Source organism: Cervus canadensis, chromosome 21 (assembly GCF_019320065.1).
Source record: "Cervus canadensis isolate Bull #8, Minnesota chromosome 21, ASM1932006v1, whole genome shotgun sequence".
NCBI classification, from domain to species: domain Eukaryota; kingdom Metazoa; phylum Chordata; class Mammalia; order Artiodactyla; family Cervidae; genus Cervus; species Cervus canadensis.
The window spans coordinates 7,884,464-7,899,209 of NC_057406.1; the positions used below are offsets into that span (position 1 = coordinate 7,884,464).

General features: G+C 39.8%; 1 long non-coding RNA gene across 1 annotated transcript in view; it reads left to right on the plus strand.

Annotated features, from left to right (window-relative positions):
• Positions 1–14,746, plus strand: part of LOC122423426 — a 79,530-nt gene that overhangs the window by 22,075 nt on the left and 42,709 nt on the right. Inside the window, exon 2 of the long non-coding RNA XR_006264154.1 lies at positions 14,222–14,284. This is a non-coding gene — a long non-coding RNA (uncharacterized LOC122423426). The remainder of the gene's footprint in view (positions 1–14,221; positions 14,285–14,746) is intronic.

The following is a 14,746-nucleotide window of genomic DNA, read 5'->3' on the forward strand; positions in this document are numbered from 1 at the left end:
CTACCGACCTGGGGAGTTCATCTTTCAGTGTCCTATCTTTTTGCCTTTTCATACTGTTCATGGGGTTCTCAAGGCAAGAATACTGAAGTGGTTTGCCATTTCCTTCTCCAGTGGACCACATTCTGTCAGACCTCTCCACCATTTTAATTTGCAAAGATCTGTTATACTTGTTTTCTGCTTATGCCTGTGCTAGAATTAGTATCATACTAAAGAAAGAGAACAGTGGTTTATCTGCTTTTCAGAATATATTGTTTCAAATCCCTGTTATATTTGAAGGACTCAGAATCTTGTTTAGTTACTTCACTATCTAAGATTAAATTTACTTTCTTTGTAGATTCCCACTGACAGTTCACAAGCATTCCAGTTTCTCTACATCCTTACCAATGCTTGTTATTTTCTGTTTTTTTCTCAGTAGATATCCTAATGGTATCTCTGAGATGGTAGTTTTTTTTTACATATTTAGTGTTTTCATATATGATTGGTGGCATAATGTTGCCTCTATAGTTGTTATCACATTACTGTTCTTCCACAGCACTTATCAGTCATACCTGCAGTGCTTTATTTTTTTTTTTTTTAGTTGTTATCATAAGAGCAGGGACCTTGTCTGTCTGCATCGCTAGTATCTCTAGGGCTGAGACAGAACTTGATCCCTTATAGTTGCTTAGCGAGTATTTGATGAATGAATGGATGGAAAGTAGAGAGGCATAGTATAGTGGTTGAAACCAAAGACTCTGGCATCAGACGGACTTGGGTTTGAATCCTGGTTTCCTTATTTATAAAATGGTTTGATAATGCCTTCCTCATAGGATTGTGGAGAGATTAAATGAGATCATATATGTAAAACCCTTAGTGCTGCACCTGGCACATTGTAATTATCTGATAAGTGGCAGCTTTTATTAGTAGAGAGTGGTCAGCTGGCCAATGGAGCATTGGTAGGCTTGGGACTTAAGAAAAAAAAACTCATTTTGTCACTAATAAACTGTGTAATATCGGACAAGTTTTCTAACATCTTTGAATTTTTTCCCTCTGTAAGAACATTAAGTTAGATGACCCCTAAAAAAGCCCTTCTGTGATTTCATTTGATCCTTACATTTATCATGATGTTCATTCCAGCAGTCATTACCATTTCACATTGTCTCAACTTTAATTACAGTAGGAGGTTTTTAATCTCAGTCTGAATCTCAGAAGCATCTAAATGATAGAATTAATTTCAAAGAATGTTTTATAGAGAAGATCATCCCATTTCAAAAGTTAAACCATTAAAATAGTTGAAGACTAATTTGCCCCTGTATGAGGTATTTAGTAATGATTTAATATGCCAGCTTATGTGTGACCACTCAGTGATCATAGAAATGGAGGAATGCAGATTGTAATGTAGATTGCAGTAACAGTTTGGTGCTTTTGCTGGGTTGTGTTGCACTCAACTCTTAGACTTGAATTAAAGATACCTTTTTGTCCATCTATTCTGCTGCTGAATGATGGAATAAATAAAATCATTCTTAAGAGAAGACTTTTGACTTCTGAAATGTTGCTGGCTGTGTCCCTGTTTTTCTTAGCAAATATAGGCCCAGATATTAAGCTCAGTCTGGCTGGATTTGAGAGGAAGAGAATTTCATTAGTTTTTCAACTAAGTAAGATGGTATGACTGCGTCCAGCAGTTTTGTTTTGTTTTTTTTGTACAAATAATTCAGAGCAGAGGATGGGAGAAGCTTGTTTTTTATTGAGTATTTTATGCTAGCCGCTGTTTGGTGCTTTGGTGTATGTGTGTCATTGGTTTTACTTGCTGATGGAGTAGTGTTGCTCAGTGTCGCCACCCTAAGCCACTCACAGACAGTCCCGCAGTGGTCCTTTTATGTAAGCCCCGACAAGCTTTTCTTAGGGCATCACTGCTGCTAACCCCAAGGAAGTATCAGTGTACACTGTCTTCAGGAGAAGCTCTTTTGGTTTCACTAAAGGCAAATAACCTGGATAACTTTTGCCATCAAACTCCCTGGTCTCTTCAGAGGTGCTTTCCGGTGGTCTGCAAGTAGGAATCCTAAACACTTTCCTCGCTGAAGAAATATTACAGTTGGTGGTTAGACCCCCAGATGAAACACGCACACGTATGTGTAAACTTCCTTATCTGTTAGTAAATTGGTCATGTGGAAGACTTTCTGTGATTTAGATCTCCGTTTAAACATTTGTTTAATGTAAGGGCCATGGAAGCCAGTTAACAGTTGTGTGACCCTGAGCTAGTACCCCCTTCTCTGGGCCTGTGTCCTCATCAGTTAGAGGGGGATATAATTCTCTTGCAGGAATGACGTCAGGATGTGTGACGTAACGTGGGTAAAGCCCCACAGATGTTGGTACTGTCCATTGCTCCTCTTTCCATTCTGGTTTTGAAATAACAGTGAAATCTCTTTGAGCATAACTTGGTTTGTTAGTGCCTTTATCAAAGTTGCTTATTCACATGTCGCAGGAAGTGACAATGAAGTTTATTTTTCTTTCCTTATCAATTATAAATGCAATTAGAAATTTATTCTTGTTCAGACTTTGGAATGAGGAAAGTTTCTTAAAAGCAGAATTAAGTGAGTTTGCTTTAGACATCCTTCTGAGATCTAGCCAACTTGGACAGAATTAGAATTGTGCTCATAGTGGAGTTCCCACCTGGAACATAGTTGGCAATAAAAAAGGTTGTGCAATCACATTCCTTATCAGATGTTCAGTAAGTTTATTGTTGCCTGAAAAACTGGAGGAAGTTCCCTCCTCCTTTCTTTTCTGTCAAGAAGCTGATTGTGGATTAGGAGATGAGTAAATGAAGATGAATCTGACTTTGGCAATTGGAGAATGAGAAAAATGCTAACCCCGGGCATCTAGGCTTGTTTCAGCTTCCCAGGGAGCTCCTCAGAGGTCTTGACCTATGGGTAGTAAGTGCTCAAAACAAACCAAAAACTGTAAAGTGGAGCCTGGACTTAGTAGGGTCATTTAAAAGATTTCAGGTTAATAATGGGGATGCAGAGGTGATTTTCACTGGCCAAATCAATTCTGGTGTTTTGGTCTTACTCATCTGAAATTCTTCTTGGTAAACGTTATTGTTCTTTTTGAATGCATTCTCTCCAGAGTAGCAGGAATGATCTTAAAAACACAAATTGGGACATGTCCCTTCTCTGTGAAACCCTCACCTCCAGCCGTCTCCCCATTACACTTAGAGTAGAATGGGCATTTCTTCCCCTGACCTGCATCGCACACATGCCTTGTCTGTGCTCACCTCGCAGCATGGGCCCTTTCCCTTCAGTCAGTCACGTAGTCATCCCTTGGTCTCTCTTCAGTTGTTCAGCTTTCCTTATCACCATATTTAAAAAGTAGACACTTTCTGCCACAGAATTCCTTCTTTGTTCTCTTTTATAACCTGGTAACAATTTGTACTTAGTTTTCTTCTTGATGACTTGCTTATTTGCTTGTTTTTGCCTTTCTCTGCTGAGATTATGAACTCTATGAGGGCAGAGGCTATGATTTTTGTCTAGCACGTGATGGCTTTTGGTAGGCTTTAAATAAATATTCGTTGAATGAATGGCAGTTTGATAATTTCTGCTTTACAGGGAAACAGGTACTTTAGTTCATAAATGAGCGGACATCTTACTGATCTTAATCTACAAGATGATAAAGGTCAACATGCGGCCTTTTTTAGGTGCTTTGTTTCCCTGGGTTGCATTTTTGTAAATTAATTTAGATGGTTCTTGGGAACTCTTTCCTGGCCAGAGTTGGATTAGCTCTTCTTCTTGTTTGGTCTGTGGCACTGTGTGCTCACCCCTTTCGTAAAACAGGTTACCACTGGATTTTATCGTTGTGTCCTCAGGACTCAGGTTAGTGCCTGGCACCTGCTAGCTGTGCTCAGTAAGTATTTGTTCAGTGGAAACTAAGTGTTAGAATTGAGATATATATATTAAGGAACGAACAGTTTTTACTTTGGTAGATTATGGGGCTCATTGGTTCCGAGAATCACTTTGTCCTTTGTTACTCAGGCTCTCCAGATCATGAGATAAGTTAAAAAAAAAAAAAAATCTTTATAATGGACTATTTCAAACACACGTATAAGTAAAGAGACTAATAAAATCAACTACCACCATGGACCTACCACTCAGCTTCAACAGTTATCAACACACGACCGATCTTGTTTAACCTTACTCCCCTCTTCCGCCTCAGTATTTAAAAACAAATCCCAGACATTATATCATTTCATCTGTAAATACTTCAGAAGGGTATAATCAATTTAAGAACCAGTTAACTTTTGGAAAAACCTGACAGAAAAATTCCGTTTGCCTCTTTGAATCTAATTGTAGATGCCAGCTGGTGAATTTCCATGTGCTAAACCACTCCCAAGGCCTGACTCATTGTTGAAAGCACATACTGCATTGTAATTGCTGTGATAGCAGCAGTTTGCTGAGATATGTTATCCTGGTGAAGTATGTTTCTATTGGATATAGAGAGATTACAAATAAGTGAAAACTCGTAAGTCAGCGATAAGTTTTTTCCTCTTGTTGTTGTCGTGTTCAGTTGCTGCCCCATGAACTGTAGTATGCCAGACTCCCCTGTCCTTCACTGCCTCCTGGAGTTTGCTCAAACTCATGTCCATTTAGTCGTTGAGGCTGTCTAACCATCCAGCCCTCTGCTTCCCTCTTCTCCTTTTGCCTTCTATTTTTCTCAGCATTAGGGTCTTTTCCAGTGAGTCAGCTTTTCACATCAGGTGGCCAAAGTATTGGAGCTTCAGCTTTAGCATCAATCTTTCCAGTGAATATTCAGGGTTGATTTCCTTTGGGATTGACTGGTTTGATCTCCTTGCAGTCCAAGGGACTCTCAAGAGTATTTTCGAGTTCCAGAGTTAGAAAGCATCAATACTTTGGTGCTCAGCTTTCTTTGTGGTCCAACTCTCACATCCATACATGACTACTGGAAAAACCCTGGTGATGGTGGTTTAGTCAGTTAAGTTGTGTCCAACTCTAGAAACCCCATGGACTGTAGCCTGCCAGGCTCCTCTGTCCATGGGATTCTCCAGGCAAGAATACTGGAGTGGGTTGCCATTTCCTTCTCCAGGGGATCTTCCCGACCCAGGAATTGAACCCGGGTCTCCTGCCTTGCAGGCAGATTCTTTTCCGACTGAGCTGTGAGTGAAGCACATAGCTTTGACTATACGAACCTTTGTTGGCAAAGTGATGTTTCTGTTTTTTCCTTTGGAGATGTGTAAAGACAGATACTTTTGACACGGTGCTTTATAGGCCTTTAAGATTCTGCCTGGAAGATGAAGATGAAATATGGTGTGTGGATTAATAATTTCCCACAGTACTTTGTGGCTGGATTCCTGAGAGTCACAATCAGCCATAAAATGGAAAGTAAGAGTGCTGGAAGACTGAGACCTCGAAAGACTCCTAAGCCTTGGGAGGTGGAAGGGTCAGAACTTGGGCCAGCAGAAGAGACACATGGCTTGGAAGTGGTTATGGTTAGTTTTATTCTAGAAGTTAAAGTTGTATTATCTCTTAGATCTCTGTAAATAGCCTAGGTGAAATAAAATTTCCTTTAGGACAGGAAGAGAAGGCACTGTTTTCTTTCAGCAAATATTTGAAAGGATTAAGTACTATGTTTTAAAAATTTGGAGATTGGCACTGAGTGAATGGTTGGATTGGAACAGTGTTTTCCTGTGATTCCAGTGTTTTGTGGAAAAGAAATGGAAAGGGGAGTATAAATGATCACAACAGCCTTTAACTACTTTGGTGTTTTAGGTGGTGTTTTAGTTGCTGAGTCAAGTCCAACTTTTTGCGACCCCATGCACTGTAGCCCACCAGGTTCCTCTGTCCATGGGATTTCCCAGGCAACAATACTGGAGTGGGCTGCCATTTTCTTCTCCAGGGGATCTTCCCGACCCCGGGATCAAACCCAAGGTCTCCTGTGGGTGGATTCATCATCACCGAGACCCCTGGGAAGCCCAACTGCTTTCTTTAATGAACCACATGAGAGAACAAGACCCTGATTCTAAGAGGCCGCAGGCCCGGGCCCTGCAAGGGTCACAGCCTTGCTTCTTCCTTGGCCTGAAGTACCAGATGAGTCTTCTGTATACAGCATTGGTAGGAGATGGTGAGTGTGGTGATCCCAGGATAATTCTTGGCAATTTATTTTGAAAGTCTGTTTTTTTTATTCCTGCCTTTGTACTCCCATAACCATTAGTTAATGCCTGTAATAAAAAGTACGTAGCACACAATGCCTTGAATAGGGATTTTGTCATAATCATCTGTGTATCCTTAGCATCTAGCACATGGTCACTTGGAAAGTATTTGTTGACACATGATGGTCCGTTTCCAGCCCCGAGGTGATGTGATTTTTCAGTTTCTCCCGTGGCCTTGACTCAGAACGTGGGAGTCATGCTAGCCCTGAGTAGGCCCCTCTCTCCCTTGTTCAGGCTAGGTGCGTTTGTTCTCAGGCTCTGGTCTGTTCTCTTCTTTGGGGACCTTCTAGGGAGCAGAAGGAGAGAAAATCTTGTGTTTGAAACAAGAGGAGCCTGTGAGACTGAAGGAGATTGATCATGTTAGGGTCACTGGGCTCTTCCAGCTGCCATCTGGATGAAGAACTCAGTGTTGGATGAAGAATTCAGATGCCAGGAGCTCGTATTTATCTTTCTTCCTCATTTACTGTGATTTGACCCCATACTTGTACCTGTGGTGTGGACTAGATTTCAGTCTTGATCTGCCCCCACCACTTGTGATTCCCTTTATCCTCATCTACCTTTTCTTTTTCTTCCCTAAAGCATTCATTACATTTTAAGATCTATGCAGTTTACTTATTATATTTTTTCTTATTTTTTATGTCTTTGTCAGAATATAAGCTCCAGGAGAGCAAGGATCTGTGTCTTTCTCGATCACTGATGTGTCTTTGCAGCTACAGTGCCTACCTGTAGTAGGCCTTCACTAAATAATTGTTGAATAAATAAATGAACTGTGAGCTACTGAACTGTTTTCTTTTGCTTAAATCCATGTTTGTTAAGTACCTAGAGCCTATACCAACAAAGTGATTTATGTATATGAATATATCACCAGTAACATCTCCTTACGGTCATTCTGGAAGATAGGTGGTATTATCCTTTTTTTTTTTTTTAGCTTCTCTAAGCCTCAGAGAAGCTGAGCAATTTATTCCAGATCTGACTCCAAAGCCTCCGTTCTCTGCTGCCATATTATATCTTCGTAAACCATTCATTCAGTAAATCTTTGTCTAGTGCCTACCAGGTTCTAGGCACCTTAGGCAGTCAAATAGAAGTTGATTGTGGGATACTAACCAAAGTCTTTTAAATTTTGTCATCTTCGTTGTATTCTTTATGAGCGATGCGAGGTTTAATGTGTTTATTTTATTTATTTGCAAGCTCTGCTTAAATGCAGGTAAAAATAGGCATGAAAATGCCTCTGATAAAACTTTGGATATCCAGAGATCAATTTGCTGTCATTTTCAAGACATGCTGTCATGTTCAAGACTCCAGAAGAGTTCTGAACCCAAAATTAAGAAAAAGAAAAGCAAGTGCCTTAGATAGTCAAGAAAGAAAGAACTTTTGAGCATGTTGACAATTCCTGCGAAGACTTGAATGCCAAAAGTGCTGTGAGTAGTCACTTCTTCCAGAAATTGAAGGAGCTTGTTGATTAAACTGGCAATGTTTAGTTATAAATAGGTCAGCATTTTTTTGAGGAGAAAACCAAAAAACCTAGGTGAAAGGATATTAAGACATGCAAAGAAGGCAGAGTGGAGAATGGTGGTAGTCAAAGTGGGTGAGGTTTGAAGTGACTGGGACACTGAATGAGTGATGGACTCTTGAGAACCTCGATGAAGAGCCAGATCAGACACTTTGTGGGTCAGAGGTGGACCAGTGCCATAGGAACACCTTCAGATGCAAAGTGTTTTGAAGCCATAGATATAAGAATCCTCTCCTTTGAATGCAAATGAAAACCACAATGAGATACCACTTCACATCCTTTAGGATGACTGTTACCAAAAAACTGTGAGGAGGAAAAACTGGAACCTAGGTATCCCTATTGTAACATGGTGTAGCCACTGTGGAAAACAGTTTTGTGGTTCTTCAAAAAGTTAAGCACAGAACTGCCATAGATACAGTAGTTCTACTTCTAAGCAAATGCCTGAAAGAATTGAAAGCAGGGACTTGTACACCAGTGTTCACAGCAGCATTATTCATAATAGTTACAAGATGGAAACAACCCAGGTGTCCCTCCACTGGTGAGTGGATAAATAAAATGTGCTATGTACATACAGTAGAATATTGTTCTGCCTTCAGAAAGAAGGAAATTCTGAAACAACGTACAACATGGGAAGCTTGAAGATAACTACGCTGAGCGAAAGAAGCCAGGCACAAAAGGACAAATATTGTATGATTTCGCTCACATGAAGTACCTGGTATAGGTAAATTCATAAAGACAGAAAGTAAAATAGTGTTACCAGTGGCTCGAGGGAGGGGACATGGGGAATTACTGTGTAATGAGTACAGAGTTACTGTTTGGGATGATGAAAAGTTTTGGAGGTGAATAGTGGTGATGGTCCCACAACGTTGTAAATCTAGTTAATGCTCCTGAATTTTACATTTAAAAATGGTTAAAATGGTAAATTTTATGTCCTGTGTATTTTTTACCATGGGCTGCCCAGGTGGCTCAGTGGTAAAGAATCCACCTGCCCATGCAGGAGACGTGGGTTGGATTCCTAGTTTGGGAAGATCCCCTGGAAGAGGATATGGCAACCCACTCTAGTATTTTTGCCTGGGAAATCCCATGGACAGAGGAGCCTGGAGGGCTACAGTCCTTGGAGGTCACAAAGTTGTTGGACACAGCTTAGTGACTGAACAACAGCAGCAGTATTTCACTATGCATATATACGAGAAACCTCTCCTCTTGTGTGTGCACTTGAGTGGAAGTGTGTGTGGGGAGGGTACAGGTGTGCGGGGCCACAGTGAGGCCCCGTCTCCACATTCAGTGATTGTGGAGACGTGCTGTGTCTCTGGTGGGGTGATAACCATTAAGTCATTCTCCTGCAGCCATATTTGCAAGCACAGAAGAGTGATCTAGTTGTTAAGAAAATGTTAACTGACAAGAAACTTGATATCCTTTCTTGAAAGAAGTACTGGGGGACTGGGTGGGAAAGAGACCTACTTTTCACGATGCATTCATTGTACTGTGAGGTTTTTTTAAAACCACAGTTGTGTATTACCTATTTTGAAAAATTAATTTATTATGGGGAAAAAGCAAGGAATAATAAAATATTATTCATTTTATTCTATTTAAGAAAATAGGAATGTATGCATTTATTAAAACTTGCTGCAGAGGTACTAGAGTCAGGTTTGAGGTCTAAAAAATGATTAGAACTCAGAGACAAATGAACTCCTCTGCGAATCCACTTGTAATAGGGCTTTGTTGCGATTTACTCTCTGCCGATCATCTTTGCCAGTACCACCTTACAGTGTTAGGAGAATCACATAAAAGAATAGATGTCCAGATACCTGAAAAGCTATAAAGTGAGTTTTGCTTTGCAGTTTCAAAAAGTGGTCACTGTATCTGCCCATCTGGAGCTCCGACTTTAGTCTTCATACACAGTGAAATGGGAGATGCTTCCGTGGCTTGTTATGGGGTGCTGACAGGGGAAGGTGAAACTGGGAACTTAAATGGAGTTGGAAACTCTCCATCTGTGTGGAGGGTTTGAGATTTTAGTTTTTTATTTGTAAGTTATGTCTATGTTCTAGTGCTTTACCAAGGGTTTCCTAGGTGGCGCAGTGTAAAGAATCCACCTGCCAATGCAGGGGACTCAAGAGATGCGGGTTTTATTCCTGCTTGGGAAGAGCCCCTGGAGTAGGATATGACAGCCCACTGCGGTATTCGTGCCTGGAGAATCCCATGGACAGAGGAGCCTGGTGGGCTACAGTCTAGGGGGTTGCATAGTTGACAGGACTGAGTGACTGAGCATGCACACACAGGCATGCGTTAGGCTGAATGCTGCAGCTGTGCTGATAACTGGACTATGCAGATCTTATTTATTCCCTTCCTCCATCATATATATGTATATATAATACGTATGGTTTTGCTTCTTTTTTCCTCTTGTCATCTTAATTAAATGTTATATTAACTGTTATTTAAATTTTCTATCCAAGTTAAATTGATAATAGGAAAGGAAGGGCTTTCGGTGCATGTGAAAGGCCACAGAGTATGTGGCTCCTCACGTTTCTAGTCTGTTCTAGAGGAGGTTACAGACTTGTCTGGAAACAGTGGTCTTTTTTGACTCTCACTTTGGGGCACTCTAGTATTAATAGTTCCAGCCAGTACCAGCGCTTTGAGGGGGCTGCATGGACTGACATTCCTCACTTCCTTTCTTGTTCCAGGAGGCCCAATCGACTTAATGCTGTTATCTTTGGAAGTGGAAGAAAGAACAGATAGCGGAATCAGGCAAAACGAGGTTTAGATTTTTCTTTTAGGTGTTCAGTTTGAGGAACTATGTAACCATACCTTGTAGAGGAGCTTGTGTAAAAACCATAGTTCATTCATTAAATTGAAAATTGTTCTTCTCCTCCTTTTTTGATATCAGACAAACATTTATATTGATTTTTCTTCCCTTTTTCCTTTTCCTTCCATTTTATTTTTGTTACTTTTCTTCTGTTTTTTGCATCTCTTTCCCCCCAAATTAAAATGAGACAATAGCATTCTTTCAAAAGAAATATGTGTTTGAAAGATGACCCTGGATTCTGTGAAATTACTTTTTTTTTTTTGGGTAGGAAGTTTATGTTTTAAAAGATAAGGATAATGTCATCTTTGATTGTAAAAATCATTCCCATACCCTTTGGAATGTGAGAAAAACTTTTTAAAGCTAAACTCCTAGCAAAGATTCTATGTAAGTAGGTATTGAGCCAAAAGCATTGAAAATAACTGCTGTAATTTTCTATTGCTCAAGTTTTTAAGGGACAGCATTTTCACATCTTTAGGGCGCAAACTTAATTTTTAATTTCTTTTCAGTTAGTGAATAAGTGTAGGTATTTAAACTTTTCTTTCATTGTAATTTCCAAAACATATTCTGTCTTGATAAAACAGTGTGTTAGGTAGTATGCAGTAAAATAAACTAATTGGATTAGTAATCAGATTCTGGTCCCAGTCATCCTGTTATCAGGTCATTGAACCCTTTCTGCTCTGGTTCCCCAGCTGAAATGGAAGGGATCGGATGTGTGAGCTTCTGAGGTTTATTTATAAAAATTTAGTCATTCCAATTTTATTGGCATTTTTCTAAAGCTGATAATAGAGTAAAAAAGTTCTGCTTATAATACTGTTCATGTAAAGCACTTAATTTATTTCAATATAAAGTAAGTTAGACTGGATTCTGAAGGGGTTTAGTCAGTGGATGACTAAAACAACTTTTTTATGAGATGGTCTTATGTAGAAATCAGTTGCAAAATACTTTCTCTGACAACTTGGAACTTAAAAACCAGGATCTCATTTTAAGTGAGATTAATCATTGTAAGAAATCTGTCATTAGCACATATCTTATTTCTATTATGATATTTTAAAATAGTAACTCGAAACTATTTAGTTGACTTTTTCTGCTATGGCTTTCATTGAAATACTATTGTCATAGTCATTCTCCCTGACTGAGTTCCTTTTCCTGAGAGTAAAGGATTGAGCTCATACCTTTGCACAACTATCTAGAGAGTATTTTAAGCTTGGCATGTTCAAACCTGGCTGACTCAATTAGTGTGTGGACAAACTAGCACATTAGAACATTTTTTAAGTTCCAAGCCACAAATTGTGCTTTCAATGAACACAGACCTGTATAAAATGAATACTTAAACCTTGAGTAACAGACATTCACAATGCCCCTTGCCGTGGGTGACTGGTTGCCAGTGAGGCTCCTGCTTGGCCTGCACATTCTTCCCCTGCTGGGAGCAGTGTCAGGAGCAGAGTCAGGAGAGGGTCTGGTCCTTTGGCACTCTGCTACCCTCTGCTTTGGGCAGAGAAAAAGGCTGCTGTTTTACTTCTTAAACTCTTACCATATGGAAAGTTTCTATAAATAAACCCTGAATTTATGATTGGTCTTCTAAATTTGTAACCTCTACCATCTGTGACTAAAGCCAGTATAAATACCTATTTAAACATACGTACGTCTTCCCAGGTGGCTCAGCAGTAAAGAATCTGCCTGCTGAGCAAGAGACATGAGTTCGATCCCTGGGTCGGGAAGATCTCCTGGAGAAGGAAATGGCAACTCGCTCCAGTATTCCTGCCTGGAAAATCCCATGGACAGAGTAGTCTGATAGACTACAGTCCATGGGGTCACAAAGAGTTGGACACGACTTAGAGACTAAACAACTGCATACGAAGTTGGATCATTTCAATGAGAAAGATCACCATCCACAATATCTAAATAGTCAATTCAGTTAATTTTACCTTTGTCCATTGGCATGGATGAGGACCTCATTTTTTTATCAAGCAAAAACTAGTCAGCTGGTAGTGTTTGGTGAATCCACTTTGACTTTTTTGTGCATGAATTGTTGGTATAATTACGTAGCATACATATTCATGAAGATGTTAAAGTGCATTAAATTTCTGACAAACTGAATTGTTTAAATGTACTAAATGAACTGACTTTTTAGTCTTTTTAATATTTTTAAGTTTTTAGCTGCTCTGTTGGGCATGTGGAGTCTTAGTTTTCCTGACCAGGAATTGAACCTACAACCCCTGCAGTGGAAATGCAGAGTCTTAACCACTGGAACCACCACCGAAGTCCTGATTTTTTAGCAGAATCCTATCGTTATTCATTTTGTAAATTTGAGTCTGTTGGACCTTCAGTCAACAAGTGCATACTGGGCACCTATTACGTGCCAGACACTAGGTCTTGGGGGATATAGAATCATATCAAAGATGTTACCTGTTCAGAAAAGTAAGAGATGAGCACAAAAGAAACCTGAAGACAGGAGAATGTTTTATCATCCTAGTGGAGAAATGGACAAATGCCATTCCGTGCAGGTGTGGCAGAGAGGTCAGTAGAGTAACTCTGGAGAATTGGAAAAGGTTATAGAAAAATGTTTCAGTGGAATCTTGAATAATAGTATTTATAACAGAGGTTATATTTTATTAAGTACCTGCCCTGTACTAGGATTAGTTAGTGTTACCCACCAGGGAAAAAGTCAGGGGTTGGGGAGTGGGGAACTTTCAAGGCAATAGGAGAAACAACAGAGCTATCAAAGATTGTGTGTTCTAGAAGGAAGAAGTTGGGCATGATTAATGAGGAGGGGGAGAGAGGCCAGTGGGCAAGGGCAGAGGCTGGTGAGACTGGATGGGATCAGATGGTGAAGGACCCAGGTTGTCTGTCTCTGCCGTCACGGTTTTGTTCTCACTCCCCTGCCCGCAGGGCGTTCCTCCTGTCTGCCTTTTTTTTTTTTTTTAAAGTCCAGCTTTAGAGCACTTCTTCTGTGAAGCTTTCCTTTGCTTTTCCCAAAGGTTATTGATTTTTTTTATTTTATTTTATTTATTTTTTTTTTTTTTGATTTTTTTTTGATTGATTTTTTTTTTTTTTAAACTGAATGATTGCACAAAGAGAGTGTACATTATAATAGGACATTCCATTTCTTGGACTGTTTCTTGGACTTAGTATGATCTCCCCAACTAGTTTCTCAGCTCCTATAGGACAGAGACTGAGTCCTATTTTAACACCTAGTATAGTGCTCATCCCACCATGGGGACTTAAGAAATATAAAATGAATGGATGAATATGGAACATTTTATAGACATCAACCATTGAGACAGCCCAGCTGCAGTGGTTGAGATTGCCTACATTTTTAAAATTTTTTGAGATTGCCTGAATTTTTAAGAGGCATTTCTTAACACTAGTAAGAGCAATTTTCAGAGGTACAGGTCAGTTGTCATTTGGATGTAAAACGAGTTCATCAATATCTCATAGGGTTGTGAGAATTAAATTAGTACATTTAAGCACTTAGAATAGTGCCTAGCATATACTTAGTGTTCAGTCAGTGTTACCTGTATCTAACTCCTTTTTTGAGTTAGAAAAAAAAGGCCTGTATCCGGGCCTTTTTGCCAGTGACACTCAGCTACTGTTGTGGGTGTGGAGAGAATAGGAAGCAGATAAATAGCTGGTCATCTCTGAAACCAAACACCTTGTAGGAAGTGGAAGAACTGCTTATATGGCATGAACTTTTATTTTTCTGTTTGTGTTTTAGTGATCGAAGGGGTATGATTGTCATGGAATTGAATTTCATCTGTCTGTGGGAATTGTAAACAAGGTAGGTCCCAGGTTTATTTACACTTTCCTGCCTTCTTTTCTAAGGTGTTTGTTAGTGTTTTCAGTTCTACTGATCTTGGATTGATTGAATTTGGTTATTATTTAGGGAAACACTTATCATGGCCCTGTGATAGTTTGTCTAGTGTTGTGGACTACATCTAGGTTCTTGTCAGGGTATTGAATGCCAGTAAGCAGCACAACCAATTTAAAACTTTGGTGGTCATAGAACTGAACCATGAACACAGACACACACAGACACACACAGACACACACAGACACACACACACCCCACCCCCACTCCCCATGACCCACTCCCAAGGAACCAGAAGTTCTTGTATTGGAGCCATTGTATAAACTAGCTTGGGGTAGTGGAAGATGACAGGCCAGCTAATTCTTCTGGTCACTAAAATTCAGTAGCCTATGTGAATGGTGACTAGATGCAATCAAAGGGCTTATCGTGACA